Source organism: Hemicordylus capensis, chromosome 9 (genome assembly GCF_027244095.1).
Source record: "Hemicordylus capensis ecotype Gifberg chromosome 9, rHemCap1.1.pri, whole genome shotgun sequence".
Taxonomy (NCBI): domain Eukaryota; kingdom Metazoa; phylum Chordata; class Lepidosauria; order Squamata; family Cordylidae; genus Hemicordylus; species Hemicordylus capensis.
In genome coordinates, this window is record NC_069665.1 from 19,420,111 (window position 1) to 19,435,123 (window position 15,013).

At 46.6% G+C, this 15,013-nt stretch overlaps 1 long non-coding RNA gene across 1 annotated transcript; it reads left to right on the forward strand.

The window, feature by feature from the left end:
* Positions 1-3,482: 3,482 nt before the first annotated feature.
* LOC128334550 (uncharacterized) lies at positions 3,483-7,372 on the forward strand. Its single transcript, XR_008311314.1, has 3 exons — positions 3,483-3,558; positions 5,604-5,748; positions 7,269-7,372. It is a non-coding gene; the product is annotated as an uncharacterized LOC128334550 (long non-coding RNA).
* Positions 7,373-15,013: the final 7,641 nt, after the last annotated feature.

Below are 15,013 nucleotides of genomic sequence, written 5' to 3' on the forward strand. Positions count from 1 at the left end.
CCATTTCCAGCTTACAAGATGCAACCATTTCAGTGTGGAAAAGTAATGCAGGGGTTCCCAACTTGTCCTCCAGATGTTGCTGGGACTACAATTCCCATCATCCCCATCCATAATAAATTGTGGTTGTGGGTGATGGGAGTTGTAGTCCAGCAATATCTGAAGGAACACAGCTGGGAAACCCAGCATTACTTTTTTGCATTACGATTTATTGTGGCTGTGGATGAAGGGAATTGTTGTCCAGCAACATCTGGAGGACCACAGCTTGGGAACCCCTGATGTAATGCAAGTACCATCCACTACAGACTATTTGAATCCCACTTTTGAATAGGTAGATATATGTCAAATTTAGTAGTGGCCCATCCTAAAAATCTGGAGGAGTGGAAAATGAACGTCAGCTGCTTCAGTACTGGCAGCCTGTTCTCTCACTGTCCCCTGGCCCTGCCCTGGCTGCAACTGAGCTGCTCATTCACCCAGTTGGGGAAGGAACTCTCAACTGGCACAATGACCAGGGTCGGGGATTCCCTTCTCTGCTGGGGATTTCCCTCCTTGATTAAGTGAATGAGCACAACTCAACTACAGCTGGGAAGGGACCCGAAGACAGCGACAGAGGAGCCTGCCAGTACTGAAGCAGCTGTGGCTCATTTTCTGCCCCTCCAACTTGTTAGGATGGGCCACTACTGGTCAATTTCATTCAGACTCCACCTAGGTCTTCTAGTTGGTGTCTTGGGAATGAAAGACACAAACCTGACATGCATCTAACAATTCAAAACACTTGGCATTGATGCGGGTTTGAAGACCTGTCCAGCTATGCATAGCCAATTAATGGCTGGAGAGTCATACAAGTTTGAAGGCTGAATATAATTTGGTTAAGTCATATTTGGACATAAAAACAGATGATTCCTTTGTACAGGTAAAAGGATTCGACATAATTAAACGGAGTCTCTTTTTCCAAGCCTGGACTATGAAAATAAGACCAATTATGGTGTAAGTGGACTTGGAAAATGGCAATAATTAGGTAATTAAAAATGTGCTTCAATTCCATTATGCTTCCATAAAACCCCACAATCTAAAAAACAATGTATTTGAACATATTTTACGAAATATAATTCACCTAATTGTGAATTTTATACGCTACCCAGTTATGCAATTAGATAGTACATGACTATTTCTCACAATTAGCTGTTGCAAAAATCTTCCTACAAACAGCATGATATATTTAACAACTTTTTAATGCAAAACAGTTGACATAGTTAATGCTATATTCCTTTAATTCAATTTTAATTAGTTAAACAGTAGTTAGAAAATGTGAGCTTTTCATTAACTCACATTGCCAATATTTTTTGCTAGTTGTCTTTTCCCATAGTTCTTTCAAATTATGAACATGTAATGGGGGGAATGCTCTTGCCGTGCGTTATTATTTTACTGGTGCCAAACATGGCAGGTACAGTGAAGGCAAAACGTTTGCTTTTGACAAGTGTCACAGAGCCTGTTTTAAAAATCAAATGAGAATTGGATCATGACAAGAGGTAGGCCACTGGGAGTCCCCATCACCATCTCCTCTTGTTTCACGGCTTCATCTGGGACTTGAACCAGGAATATCTGAATATGTGGTGATAGAAACATAGAAACACAGGAAGCTGCCTTCTACTGAATCAGACTTGGTCCATATAGTCCACTATTGTCTACACAGACTGGCAGTGGCTTCTCCAAGGTTACAGGCAGGAGTTTCTCTCAGCCCAATCTGGAGATGCTGCCAGGGAAGGAACTTAATATCCTGGGTCCTAGGGATATTAAACTGCAATCAGCGAGAGCCAGAGCCTTCTCAGTGGTGGCCCTGACTCTATGGAACGGTCTCCCGGATAATATCAGAGCTCTCCATGATCTGTTGGCCTTTTGTAAGGCATGTAAGACTGCAATGTTCCGCCGGGTGTTCGGTCGCTGAGATAGCTGGTCGTAGAGTGATCCTGCAATCCATGGTTATTATGTCATGTGGAATGAGTATTGTATGGGGTTGTGGTTTATGAGGTTATGTAAGATATGTTTTTATGGAATTGTGCTGCTGTGTATGTTATTGCTTGTAAGCCGCCCTGAGTCCTATGGGAGTAGGGCGACATATAAATCTAACTAACTAAAATAAATAAATAAAGATGGAACCTTCTGCATACAAGCACGCAGGTGCTCTTCCCAGAGTGGTCCCATCTCCTAAGGGGAATATCTTACACTGCTCACATGTAGGGGTCATTCACATGACCTACCGGGCGGGCAGGTGGGCGGGCCTTCCCTTCCCCCCAGATTATCCTCGTAAGCACACTCCACACTCCCACATGGTCAGCCCTGCTCTGTGCAGCACAGAGCAGGGTGGATTGATCACATCCCAGCCTCTGTGAATCCTACAATGCAGCTCGTCACACACACACACTGCATTGGGGGATTCCTACAAGCAATGGGCACTCTTGCCGCCCATCTCTGTGTGCAGCTGGGCTGGAAGCAGCCTGTGCTTGCACACGAGCAGGTAGCTGAGGGTAAGGGAGCACTCACTAGAGTTGGGCTAGAGTTGGGATGAGAGTTGTCAGACTCCCAGGGGATGGGGCGGGCTCCTACTCCTCCTTGGACTCAAGAATGACTGTGTGAGTACACACACACACACACACACACACACACACACACACACACAAGGCCAGCCTCAGGAACAGCCAGAGGAGGAGGTGAGCTTGTCACCTGAGTCCTCCTCCTGGCTTGCTGCATTGAGCCAGTTCCCTCTCCAGGAGAACTCCTGGCTCCCATACTCAGAAGCAGCTCCTCCTCGTCAGCTGCCTTGTCTTTAAATACCCCGGTGAACTGCTGACAGGGCTTAGCCTACTTCCAGCCCCGCCCCCTTCTTGACCTTGCTTCCTGTTTCCTGCCACACCCAACCTAGCTGTCTCCCTGGACGTGTTTCCTGCAGCGCTCCCTGCTTTGCCCTCTCAGCCCTACTGGGATCCGTCCAGCCTGGGCCCTTCTCATCCCTACTGCCCCCTGAAGGGAATGAAAGCCCCACAGGAGGAATGCCACACCTTTCTCCAGACTTCACAGGGCCACCTGAACATCCAGGTAACGTGGCAACCCAACAAGAGTCCTAAAAAAGGAGAGTGGATTTCCTAGTACAGGAACCACTTTAGATATTTAGATAGGCAGTCTCATTCTGTCATTCAAGGGGTATTGTGTCTCTAGGTCTGCATCTGTGGGGGATCCTGCTGCAGGCAGATACTAAAGAGGAGGCTTCATCAGGTCCGAGGTCCAAGCACAGGTGGGCCCTAACATGTTGGGACCAAGTCTGGAGGACTACTAGGACTCTCATGAAGTACGCAAAGGGAAACGCCGCTAGGCAACAGCGTGTCGGGCCATTCCGGCCCAGTCAAGGGTGGCCATTGTCCCAGCTTCCTCCCCCTCCCCCTCCTCTCAGCTCGGTTGCCGTCGGTTTCATCTGCAGCCAGGCAATCCCCAGCTGTTGATTTGCTCGCTGCCTGGTCGGGCAAGTACACTGTCCTGCTGGGCATTGGGGAAGAGTCCCAACAAGTGGTATACAAATAGTCATAAAGTAGGGGTAGTAACTGCCCCTATGCAACCCCAGCACAGCATCCCTCCAGTGGTTATTGCTGGTGTCTGTCTTATATTTCTGGAGCCATTTGGGGGACAGAGGAAAATCTTATTTATTTATTATTTATTTTTCTATGTAAAACTGCTTTGAGAAGTTTTGTTGAAAAGTGGCATATAAATATTCACCATAGTAGTAGTAGTGATGTTGGCAGCATTTTTCAATGCAGGAGTCCCCTCCTGCTAACTGGGCAACCCCTGCTAACTGGGCAAAGAGGCACATTTTAACGTGATGATTCTCTTTATTTAGCAGGGGGAGAGCAACTGGCCCTATCCACCCCCAGCAAAGTATCCTGCCAGCGGCTGTTGCAGGTGTCTATCTTATGTTTCCTTTTAGATTATCAGCCCTTTGCGGACAGGGCTCCATTAATTAATTTTTTTGGTTATTCCTCTATGTAAACTGCTTTGGAAACATTTGTTGAAAAGCGACATATACATATTTGTTGTTTTTGAGTCAGCTGCTGCCACTCACTGAGGTCATTCACACCATCAAGAACTGTGTGGTACCTGGGTTTGGGAGCTGGGTGTGCTCACAATTTTTGGTTGTGTGGGAGCAAGCTTAGAGGAAACCCTGGGTAGAAGTGATTGTGTGGATGGAAGCAAGGTTGAAGGCAAACCTGGGTAGCTTTTCCTCCTACCTTCCTTCCAAACAATCACTTCTACCCAGGGTTTCCTCTAACCTTGCTTCCACACAACCAGAACTTAGAGCATACGCAGCTCCCAAACCTAGATAGAATACAGTGAGGCTCTTCTCACGATCGGTGAGAAGAGCCTCTAGGGGGCTTGCGAGGAGAGCGGGCTCGCAGACGACCAGCCAGTCGGCTCTGGGCGGCTGCAACGGCCGCCCACATGACTGCCGGCTCTGTGGTGGAGCTGGCAGGGGCTGGGAGGATCGGGGGCCGTGCTGCCCCCGGAAGCTCCAATATGCCCTGCACAAGTGCGCCACAGCTACTCACAATAAAAAAAACCCGGGTTTGTGGAGTGCTCACTCCGCAAACCCGGTTTAAGGGCTAGGTTACTTGAGCAGGTTACCCACTCAGGAACCACCAGGCTCACAGCCGAGCCCGGGGGTTCACACGGACTGCAAAAATCAAGCTAGGCTCCCTTAGCCCGATTTTTGCAGTCTGTGTGAATAGCCTCAGTATTTGATTGTGTGAATGACCTCACTATCTTCTGTAAGCTAATCTGACCCCATGGAGACCATCCCACTGTTGCAGTCCACTAGTCTCTCAACGTCAGCCCACCTCACAGGGTTGTTGTGAGGATAAAACAGGAGGGGGAAGCGCCATGTACAGTACCCTGCCCTGAGCTCCTTGGAAAAGAATGGTAAATTAATTTTAAGACAACCCTTTGGGTTAACAGCAATGTAAAACTTACCTGCATTTGGATCATGGCAAATGCTTATATATGTCATTGAAAGCGCATGCCGGAGTCGTCATGCCACAGCCCTTGTCCAATTATAATCTCTTTGGTTTCTGAATGACAGAGAAGTTCATGGCTCTCCATTTGGAAATATACCGCTTTCAGGTGAAATGGGCTTTGATTCATCTGGCTTTGTCTTTTGTGTCTTTGTCTTTTTTGCCTTCTCCTTGTCCTGCCTCTCTCTCTTTCTCCCCCCTGTGCTAATTCTTTTCTTCCCTTTTTAATTCCTTCCCTCTAACACAGTGATGCTTGCTCGCTATTCAAATTCTACCTGCACTGGGAGTGAACAAGTTAAACCCAACAGAACTCAGTAACCGAGACAAAAAGGGTGCTTTTTAGTTTCCCATAAAAATGTCAAAATGATATGAATAGCAATAAAGGGCTCCAAAAATGTTTAAATTGAAGGAAAACAATTGAGCATGGGCATAGAAATAGAATGTTTAGCTACCCAAGCTATAATATTCTGTTATTTTAATCAGCTTGGTGGAGTAATTGAACAGGAGTGGAGTTTTATGTTTTAATGTATAGCCTTTTTATCTTTCTTAAAGGCTTTGTGAAAAGGCAGTTCCATGGTAACATTTCAGAATGGCAGTCTTTCTCCTTGAGCACTGAGCTGCACATGGTCACAATGTGCAGCCCAATCCTAAATCTCAGACATCTTTACTCAGAATCTGGCATATCACTGACTTCCTGGTAAGTATGCTTAGGGTGGTAGCCTTGGGTGGAAGAGTTACCTTAATGTCAATGGGACACCTCTAATTAAGTGCTTGAAACTTGAATGTATTATTGTGCTTAGTAATAATGCGCTTAGGGTGAAGAGCTGGTCTTGCGGTAGTGAGCACGAATTGTCCCCTTTGCTCCGATGCTCTGGTTTGCATCAGATGGGTGGCTTCATGTGAGCGCTGTCTGCTGTAAGATATCCCCCTTAGGGCAGGGTTGTACAACTTTGGCACTCCTGCAGATGATGGACTACAGCGAGTGCGCAAACTCCGCAAACGCAGCGAGCTCCGCAAACCTGGTTTTAAGGCAGGGGTTCTTGAGTGGGTTACCCGCTCTAGAACCACCATCCTTGGCTGCAAGCCCGGTGGTTCTTACGACCGGCAAAAATTGGGCTAGGCTCTCCTAGCCCATTTTTGCCAATCGGCACGTCAGAATAGCCCAACCAATCTCTTCTGAAGGCATTGATCAAATCCTAATCAATTGGGTCAGTCTCTCCTGGCAAGCTGGAACTAGTCATGCTGGGCAAAGGTCTAGAACAGTGAGCTTGTCATTTTTTTAGGCAGGGGCCGCTTGGTGCACTTCCTGATGTACTAACACCCATGCAGTTCTGCACTTTCCCCAGCACCAGTGGAGCAGGTGAGAGTAATCTTTCCCAGCATTTTCACCACAGACTCTATGGGGAAAATCCTGGGAAAGATTACACAGTGGCAGAGAGAGGCCAGCGGTGGCCTGGGTTCAGCCCACCACTGCGGCCCCCTAGCCCCACCCCCTGTGTCAGTGTCTGACATCAGACGCAGGGGGGGACGTTAGCCACACACTCTGAATCTGACATCAGATGCAGGGGGCATAGTTTAGCTCGCAAACAGGTCTGCTGGCTGAATTTAGCTTGCAAACAGGGCCACGCAGCCCCATTTGTGAGCAAGATACATCAGCAGCATGTCCGGGAGTGGCTCTCCCTCCTTTCAAAGGCTGGAAGACATGCTCCGGCTGCACTGCAAGCATGGTGGTGGCCAATTTCCCCCCCACAGATGGGGCCGCACGGCCCCGTTTGTGAGCTAAATCACAGCCCCTGCATCTGGTGTCAGATGGCATGGGCATGGCTGGGGGTGAGGCACGGCCCCTGAGAAGCGGCGACCCGGGTTCTTTGAACCCATTTGCGCAATGGTGGCTCTGCCCCTGGGACTACACTTCCCAGTGTTCTGTGCATAACTTCCAAGATTGTGCCGGAGCTCGAGAGGCCTCCACTACCCTTAAAGGAACCCACCGGTGCTGGGGCAAAGCACAGCACTATTCAGTGGGAGCAGTTGTCTCCACTCAATGCCAGGGGGCTACCTTGAGTTTTCTACTTCACAATTAGTCAGGGGGCTGCATTTAGGGTCTATGGGGTCACCACTGGCCCTCAGGTCTTGCAATGAAGAATACTGGTCTAGAGCAAAGGTCCAGAACACAGGTCATCAGCCAAAAAGCTACAAGAACGTTGTCCATATCCTCAGACTGCAGCAAATGAAGTCCTACCAAGCAACTGCAAGAGGCTGAAGCTTCATATACCTCCTAGGACTATTCTGCAGCAAATGTGGAGAATCCAAGCCAACGGAAGACAAGTGATTCCTCCAGAAGGCGGAAGCACTGTAGCAGCTGAGACAGAACCATGTGGTCCTCACAGGCAATGAAGCAACCCAAACTTCACAAATCTTTTTTTTCCCCAAGCTAAATAAATTCTTGTGGTTTACCCACAAGATTATTAGAAAATTAAATATAATCGGGGCACAGCGATGAAGTTAATTGGAAAGGCAAAAGCAGAATTCCCTAAGCAAATGTTTAACGGCAGTAGTTTTAAATAGATTTTTTTTGGTATTCTTTCAGAGGAGGAAAAATATTAGGATTGGGAAATCGCATATTTCCCTTAGTTTGATTGCAATAAGTATACTAATATGAATTGTAGTGCAATACTGTGGATGTGTCTTGCAGTGGTCGTTGAGAACAGTACTGGTTAATCCAAAGCGGGGGTGGGGTGGGGGAACACTCCCTCCCCCCATTCTGCTCTACTGACCTTTTGCTTAGCTTTTTGCTAATGTCATTTTCACTCTTGGTTGGGCTTTGCTGACAGTTAGGATGGTTTCTTTATGAAGATCCTGAGATAAACTAGGGTCATGCATTCATTCACATAGGAAAAACCGCTTCATCAGTTCCCGCTTCGATATAAAATATTCCTGATCTAATGAAGACAACATCAAAACCCTGTAGAGTGCACTTGTTAATCCTGTCACTTCCTACCTTGCCAGGTTTTGAAAAATGTAATTTAATTAACCAAAACAAGAGAATCAAAGCTTCTTTCAGAATCATTTAGGTATGTGTTTTGTTGCCTTTAAAAATAGTGTGCATTTGGATTGCAATGGGAATAATTTCCTCTAGGCAGCTTCTGGGGTGTGTGTGTGTTTAAGGTGCTTTTGTATCTGGCACTTGAGGTCACTTTTTTAGAAACCCAGAAGCCCTTGTCAGAGCAATGGTACCTCATTGCAATGGAAGAGGAGAGCTGGTCTTAGTGGGCTCCCTTAGCCCACTTTCCAGTGATTGTGGAAATAGCTTCTCTGCCTTGGTTTGCATTTGGATGGGTGACTACACATGAGCTCTGTAAATATTCCTCTGGGAGAATGGACACATAGATCAGTGAAAGAGCATCTGCATGCTTGGATGCAGAAGGTCCCAGGTTCACTCCCTGGCATCTCCAGGTTGGTCTGGGAGAGACTCCCCTGCCTGAAACCTTGAAGAACTGAGCTAGATGGGCAAATGGTCTGACTTTGTATAAAGCAGCTTCCTGTGTTCCTCCATTATTGTTCCAGAGCAGAGTTTCCCAACCTGTGGTACTCCCGATGTTGCTGAAATGGCAACTCCCAGATGATGACAGTTGTAGTTCAGCAACATCTGGAGTACCACAGGTTGGGAACTCTATTCTAGAGGGCTTTTGGTTAAAAAATATGATCACCACCCACCCCCATGTGCTGCAGTCCTGAAGGTTTGCTCCCCAAGTCCCTCCCCAATCCACAAAAAACACCATATTGATGGTGTAAGCCCTCCTTTACCCACAAGCTAAGAACTTTCACCTCAGCCCTAGCTAAAGCATAGGCAATAGCTTCAGACATATAGGTTGATATGATGAGGAAAATTACTCAAAGTAGACCCATTGAAATCACTTTAAATTCAATGAGACTACTTTGGATAATTTTCCGCATCGTCAGCTAGTATCCCAAGAATGTTTTCTATCCCACAGAGAACAAATGTTCCCATTCTTCCTTAAATAAGAACATATATTAGGCCTGTTGGAATCTTACTGATAGCATTAGCAGCTATCTTCGCCACAGTCACTATCAGCCAATGAAACATCAGGATACTAAAGGTAAATATTCTTTTGAGTTACTGTGGAGAATGAGGGCATTTGCAAACAATGATGAAAAAAAAGTTAAAATCCACTTCAGAAATGATTGCACTAAAAATACGTCTTTCGTTTTAACCCTCGCCACTCACATCCCCAGGTCAATTATGACTGAGGGCAGCTAATTTTGAATGTGATTTCTATTATTATATTACCACTACATTATCGTCGTGTACCTCAAGTGTAATTAAAGATGTGTGCCTATGTATAAGATGGCAATGCCAAAGAGACCCATTGAGCAAGGACTTTGCTCAGCAGTTTCCATAGCGGTGTGGGCATTACAGAATTACTTCAGTGCTTTTGTGAAACCTGTCTGTTAGGCACTTATACCAAGGGTCATTATTAGAATGGGAATGCTATAGGCTCTTTAGTCTAGCTGCCTCCGCACCTCAGTGTTCTGAATGGGAAAAGAGGAAACAAAGTTGTCAGTCAAGAAACAAACTTTCGTACATGGCCACCACTGGCATTCCCCCTAACAGGGATTCCCTGGTGTTGTTGGCTACAACTCCCATAGTCCCCAAGCAAAAGCCTCTGCAGCCGGGGATTCTGGGAGTTGTAGTCAACAACATCTGGGAATTCCTCTTGGAGGGAAGACTGACCACCACCCAGATGTCTGGAAACGAATGGTTCCACTCTCTCCTTCCTTTGGTTTTTCAACAGCACTCCTTTCCCTCCTCAATCTTCACCCATCCTAGAACCCGAGGATGAATAAACTAGCATGGGCTCTGTACTCCAGTGCAAGTCTTTTCCAACCCAGCTTGCCCAAAGGCCAATGCTATGCTGTGTATATCAACTCACCATGTCACAAAACCCAAAGCAGGAGGGGAGCTAGTCTGGTGGTAGCAAGCATGAATTGTCCTGTGTGCTAAGCAGGGTCCACCCTGGTTGCATTTGAATGGGAGACTACATGTGTGAGCACTGGAAGATATTCCTCTCGGGATGGGGCTGCTCTGGGAAGAGCACTTGCATGCTTGCCTGCAGAAGGTTCCAAGTTTCCTCTCTGGCATCTCCAAGATAGGGTTCAGGGAGACTCCTGCCTGCAACCTTGGAGAAGCTGCTGCCAGTCTGTGTAGACAATATTGAGCTAGATGGACCAAGGTTCTGACTCAGTATAAGGCAGCTACCTATGTTCCTATCAATTTCTCTGCAGTCTGAATATCTCGTGCATGAATCATTCGGTCTCGGGCTGACCTTGGGCCCCTCCTGGCCACATTTAACATATTTGTGTCATATTTTGCCATTGTCTCTTCCCTTTCTTGGCTGGTTGCATTCACAGTGGCACTAGAACAGCTTCACTAGTGGAAACCATTTTCTTTGCTCCCCCTGCCCCATTGTAGCCCTTTGAAAAGCTGTTCTTGAGAACTGAGGGACTCTCAGTAATGATGTGGGGAGGATACAGCATGAGGGTCTGCACAGGGAAGGGGGTCCTCAGAAACTGAGAGGAGCCACCTCCCTTGAATGGAATTGTGGTTACCCATTACATCCAATATAACTAGAGGACTGGCCAAGCAATGGGAATATGTGCTGAAGGGTGGGCTAGTATTGTGTGGGTCTTTGCATGATATGCAAAGGTGGTTGGTTGCCCAGTAGAATAAACTATCATTGGGGCTATTCTCACGACCAACAAAAATCGAGCTAGCAGAGTCTAGCCCGATTTTTGTTGGTCATCAGAACCACCAGGCTCGCAGCCGAGCCCAGTGGTTCTGGAGCGGCGAACCCGCTCGGGAACCCCTGGCAAAAAGCAGGTTTGCAGAGTGAGCGCTCCTGCTTTTTGCGATTGTGAGTAGCTGCGGTGTGCCATCGCAGCATGCCTACTCACGTGTAGACCCCCAGCTGGGAGGCTTAAAAGCAGCCTCCCGGCTCAGGGGTCTCCCCAGTATGCCCTGCACACTCGCGCAGGGCATACTGGGGCTTGTGGGGGGTGTGTGGCCCCCACTCCCTCCACCCCCCGCCGGCTCTGTCTTGGAGCTGGCCATTGTGTGGGCAGCCAATCCGGCCGCCCAGGGCTCCCTGTGAGTTGTTGGTCTGTGTAGCTTTGGCTCTCCTGCAGATGTTAGCCTACAGCTCCCATCATCCCTGAATATTGGCCACTGTGGCTGGGGATGATGGAAATTGTAGTCCAAAAACAACTGGAGGGCCAAAGCTGTGAAGCCCTGGTCTAGGCAATGGCTGTGTTGTTTGGGCAACAGTCTGAGAGTAGCCCAATTTTCCATCTAGAGTTCAGAATGTTCAAACATGCAGATAAGAGGAAGGACAGAATAAGAGGATTGGCTTACTGGCTACATATGTCACAGTAGTCCTTAATTCTTAGTAGTCCTTAATTTGATTTTAAATTATCTAAATTAAGTTTTTGTGTATGTTTTTAACTTGTTTTTATGTTATTGTTAATTGCCCAGAGACAAGTTTGGGGTGGTGTACAAATGTGATAGAGAGATAGATTTAATAAATAATTCTTGCACTGAGAGAGTCTTTTCCATACTGCTTTTCTGAGGGTTATGGGTTATTTAAGTATTTTCCTCCATGCAACAGTTACAGGTTCCCTAAGCAGAGAAGTCATTCACGCAATCAAAAACTGTGTTCTACCTGAGTTTGGGAGTTGTGTATACTTCCAATTTTTGGTTGTGTGAAAGCAAGGTAGGAGGAAAACCTTGATATAAGTGATTGTGCAGAAACAAGGTAGGAGGAAAACCTGGGTAGCTTTTCCTCACAATCACTTCTACCTAGGTTTTCCTCCTACCTTGCTTCCACACAGTTGAAAATTAGGAGCACACACAGCTCCCGAACCCGGTTGGAACACAGTTTTTGATTGTGTGAATGACCTCATTGTCTTCTCCACCCTCTTAGCTTTCTGATGGTAACACATCTGCCCACATTGCCGAAGCAGTTTAGGAGGAGGAGTTGGGCTTATGGGCAAACTCACACGCTCATGGACATCTGGAACATTATTATAGATGATTAATATATTAATAATATAATTAATACATCCAATCAAGGAAAGATGACTCCTTCACAGCTGTTTTTAGTTTGATGGAATAACTTGGAAGCAAATTGTTGGAAGTACAGCAAGCAGTATAATCAATCAGTTGTTTCAATGGACCTTTCAGGTTTTGTAACCCAGCTGTGTGAGCAGTAGTCTTGTAAGCAAAATAGAAGGCAGTTTCAACAACTGGGAGGGCAAGGTGGGTAGAAGGGAGGTGCCTCTTTGGAATGCCTTGCCAGTGAGTTGCCTTTCCCCCTGGGAGCTTCCCCGGAATGATGTGGTATCATAATATGGCATTGCTCTAGAGTGTTTTGGGGGAAATGCTTGCTGCTGCAAGAGCAGCCCGAAATGGGTGGCAGTGGCAAAAAAGGTTAGTTTGTTCCATACACCCATCTTTTGTCCCACCAAAATTCAAGCCAAAAGATCTCATGAGGGAAACTTATGTGGTGATTCTGGGCCAGCCACTTATCTCCAGTTAGGCAATGCCTAACTTGTGGCTTTAATTTCAATGAGACTACTTTGAGCAATTTTCCTCATTGAGTCAGACATTATTAATATCATTATTTATTTATTTATTTATTTATTTATTTATTTCTATTTTTATACGGCCCTTCCGAGCTGGCTCAGGGCGATTTACAATTAAAAAACAGAAATCATTAAAAACAATTAAAACAGAAATAAAAATATAAACACCAGTTTAAAAGCATCTTAAAAAACAAACTATCAAAACAATTAAAACCCTGAAAACCAGGTTAACATTAAAACAATTAAAACTAATTAAAAACCCTGAAAGGCCAGGCCAAACAGATGGGTTTCAAGGGCTCTCCTGAAAGACAGTAATGAACTCAAATTATGGATTTCTTCTGGGAGTGCATTCCACAGCCCAGGAGCAGCTACAGAGAAGGCCTGCCTCTGAGTCGCCACCAAACGAACCGGTGGTAACTGGAGACGGACCTCCCCATATGACCTTAACGTGCGGTGGGGATCATGTAAAAGAAGGTGCTCTCTAAGATATCTAAGAAAATGCAATCAATACAAAGGCAAGACACAATCCATTCTAATTTCTGATCCTGAAACCTGAAATACAATAAACGTGACTTGAGTCCAGTAATTCTGAGCACAATCAACCAAAACAAAAGACCTATTCAGGTGTCATGTATGTGTGCTGAGGTGTCTGTAAACATTAGGGATGTGATTTCGGTTGTTGTGCATTTTAATTCAGACAGATTCCAAAACCCACCCACCCCCTTCAGTTTTTGGCCCAGAAGTGAGGTCCCTGAAATGCTCTGTTTTCCCTTCTCCCTCAGTCAGTCCGTTCCCCATAGTTCTGTCAGCTTTCCCTCCGTGTCCCTGGCAGCGCTTTCTCTCCCTGATGGGCTGCTTCCTCCTCCCTCCCCACCATTTTCACCCACCCGCCTCCTCTGTCAGGGCCTGCTGCTGCCACCTCCTCACCCCACTGTCTGCCTCCGCCACCTCCCCACCGCTCGCTTCTGTCCCCCTCGCCAACCCTGCACAGAGCATCTGGACCCACGGCCCAGACCTGCCACCACCTCCTCGCCATGTCCGGCCCGCCCAGCCGGGCTCCTCTTGGTGGTGCAGCTCCACTTCCTGGCAGCGGCCACCACCTCCTCCTCACTGCCGCTGCCACCTTGTCCCACGGCCATGCCTACTGTCCCCGCCTCACTGCCCATTGCGCCCAAAGTCAGGAGTCTCAGGACAGGAACTCTCTGCAAGCTTCCTTCTGCTCCGGAAACTCCCTACCACTCCACCATGCATCCGGCCCTGCTTTCGCCTGCCAATCTGCAGGCCTGAAGGGCGGTAAATTCAAGCAGATGTCAGAGGTCAAAACGATGACTGAGGAGAGAGACGTAGCTCGATTGCAAAATGGAGATCCAAAACGTTTTCCGAAAAACAAAACTTTCGGTTCCGAAACAGGGTCAGTTCGGTTCGTAAACAAAAATCTTTGTAATTTGATTTCCACATTTTGTTTTGTGTACAAAACATCCAAAAATGCAATTTTCCGATACAAAACATTTTGTACCCGAAATGTTTCGCACATCCCTAGTAAACATGCACGAGTTGGGTTTTTTTAAGCATGTTTGTACATGCATCATTTTAAAGGTGAAGCTGAGTCCAGGCCCTTTTAAATTCAGGGCACAGACAGGAAGTATACTCCTGCATATGCGTTGAATATAACGTGTGAATCACTGTACATGAGTATAGATTTGTACATGCATACACTGTAGGGATGTGCACAAAACCGGAAAACCGGTTCCGTTCAGCAAATTCAAGGTAAATGTTTTACTTCCCTCCTGTCCCAATTCTATTTCTTTAGATCCCCTGGTCCCCTCCTTTACTGGTAAAGGGGAATCCTTACTGGATTCCCCTTTACCAGTGATTTTTGAGCCTGTTCGAGCCAAAATGGGTCCGGTTTGGTTCAATCCGAACCCCCTTGAGCCGGATCGATGTCGAGCTGGCTCACAAACCCATAATACACTGTACACAGATTGTACGTGCATTGAACACAACATGCGGATAATGCAAGGGTGCAGATCTCCCCTAAGCATTTGAGAATTCCCCTCTCATTTTAATGAACGCCCATGCCAAACCTAATAACCTATAAACTTCAATCCCCAAAACATCTTTTTCTCCCCATAAATGTCTTTCCCTTCTCCCAGGAGAGAGGAGAAAACCTCTTGAGGAGCAATTTTGAGTGAGGACCTGCTCCTCAAGCTTTCTCTTGGTCTGCACCCCTGGAACACTAGAGCAAGGAAAGTGCAAAATCTCCCTGAGATATATCACTCATCTCATCAAAGCTCTTTAATCTT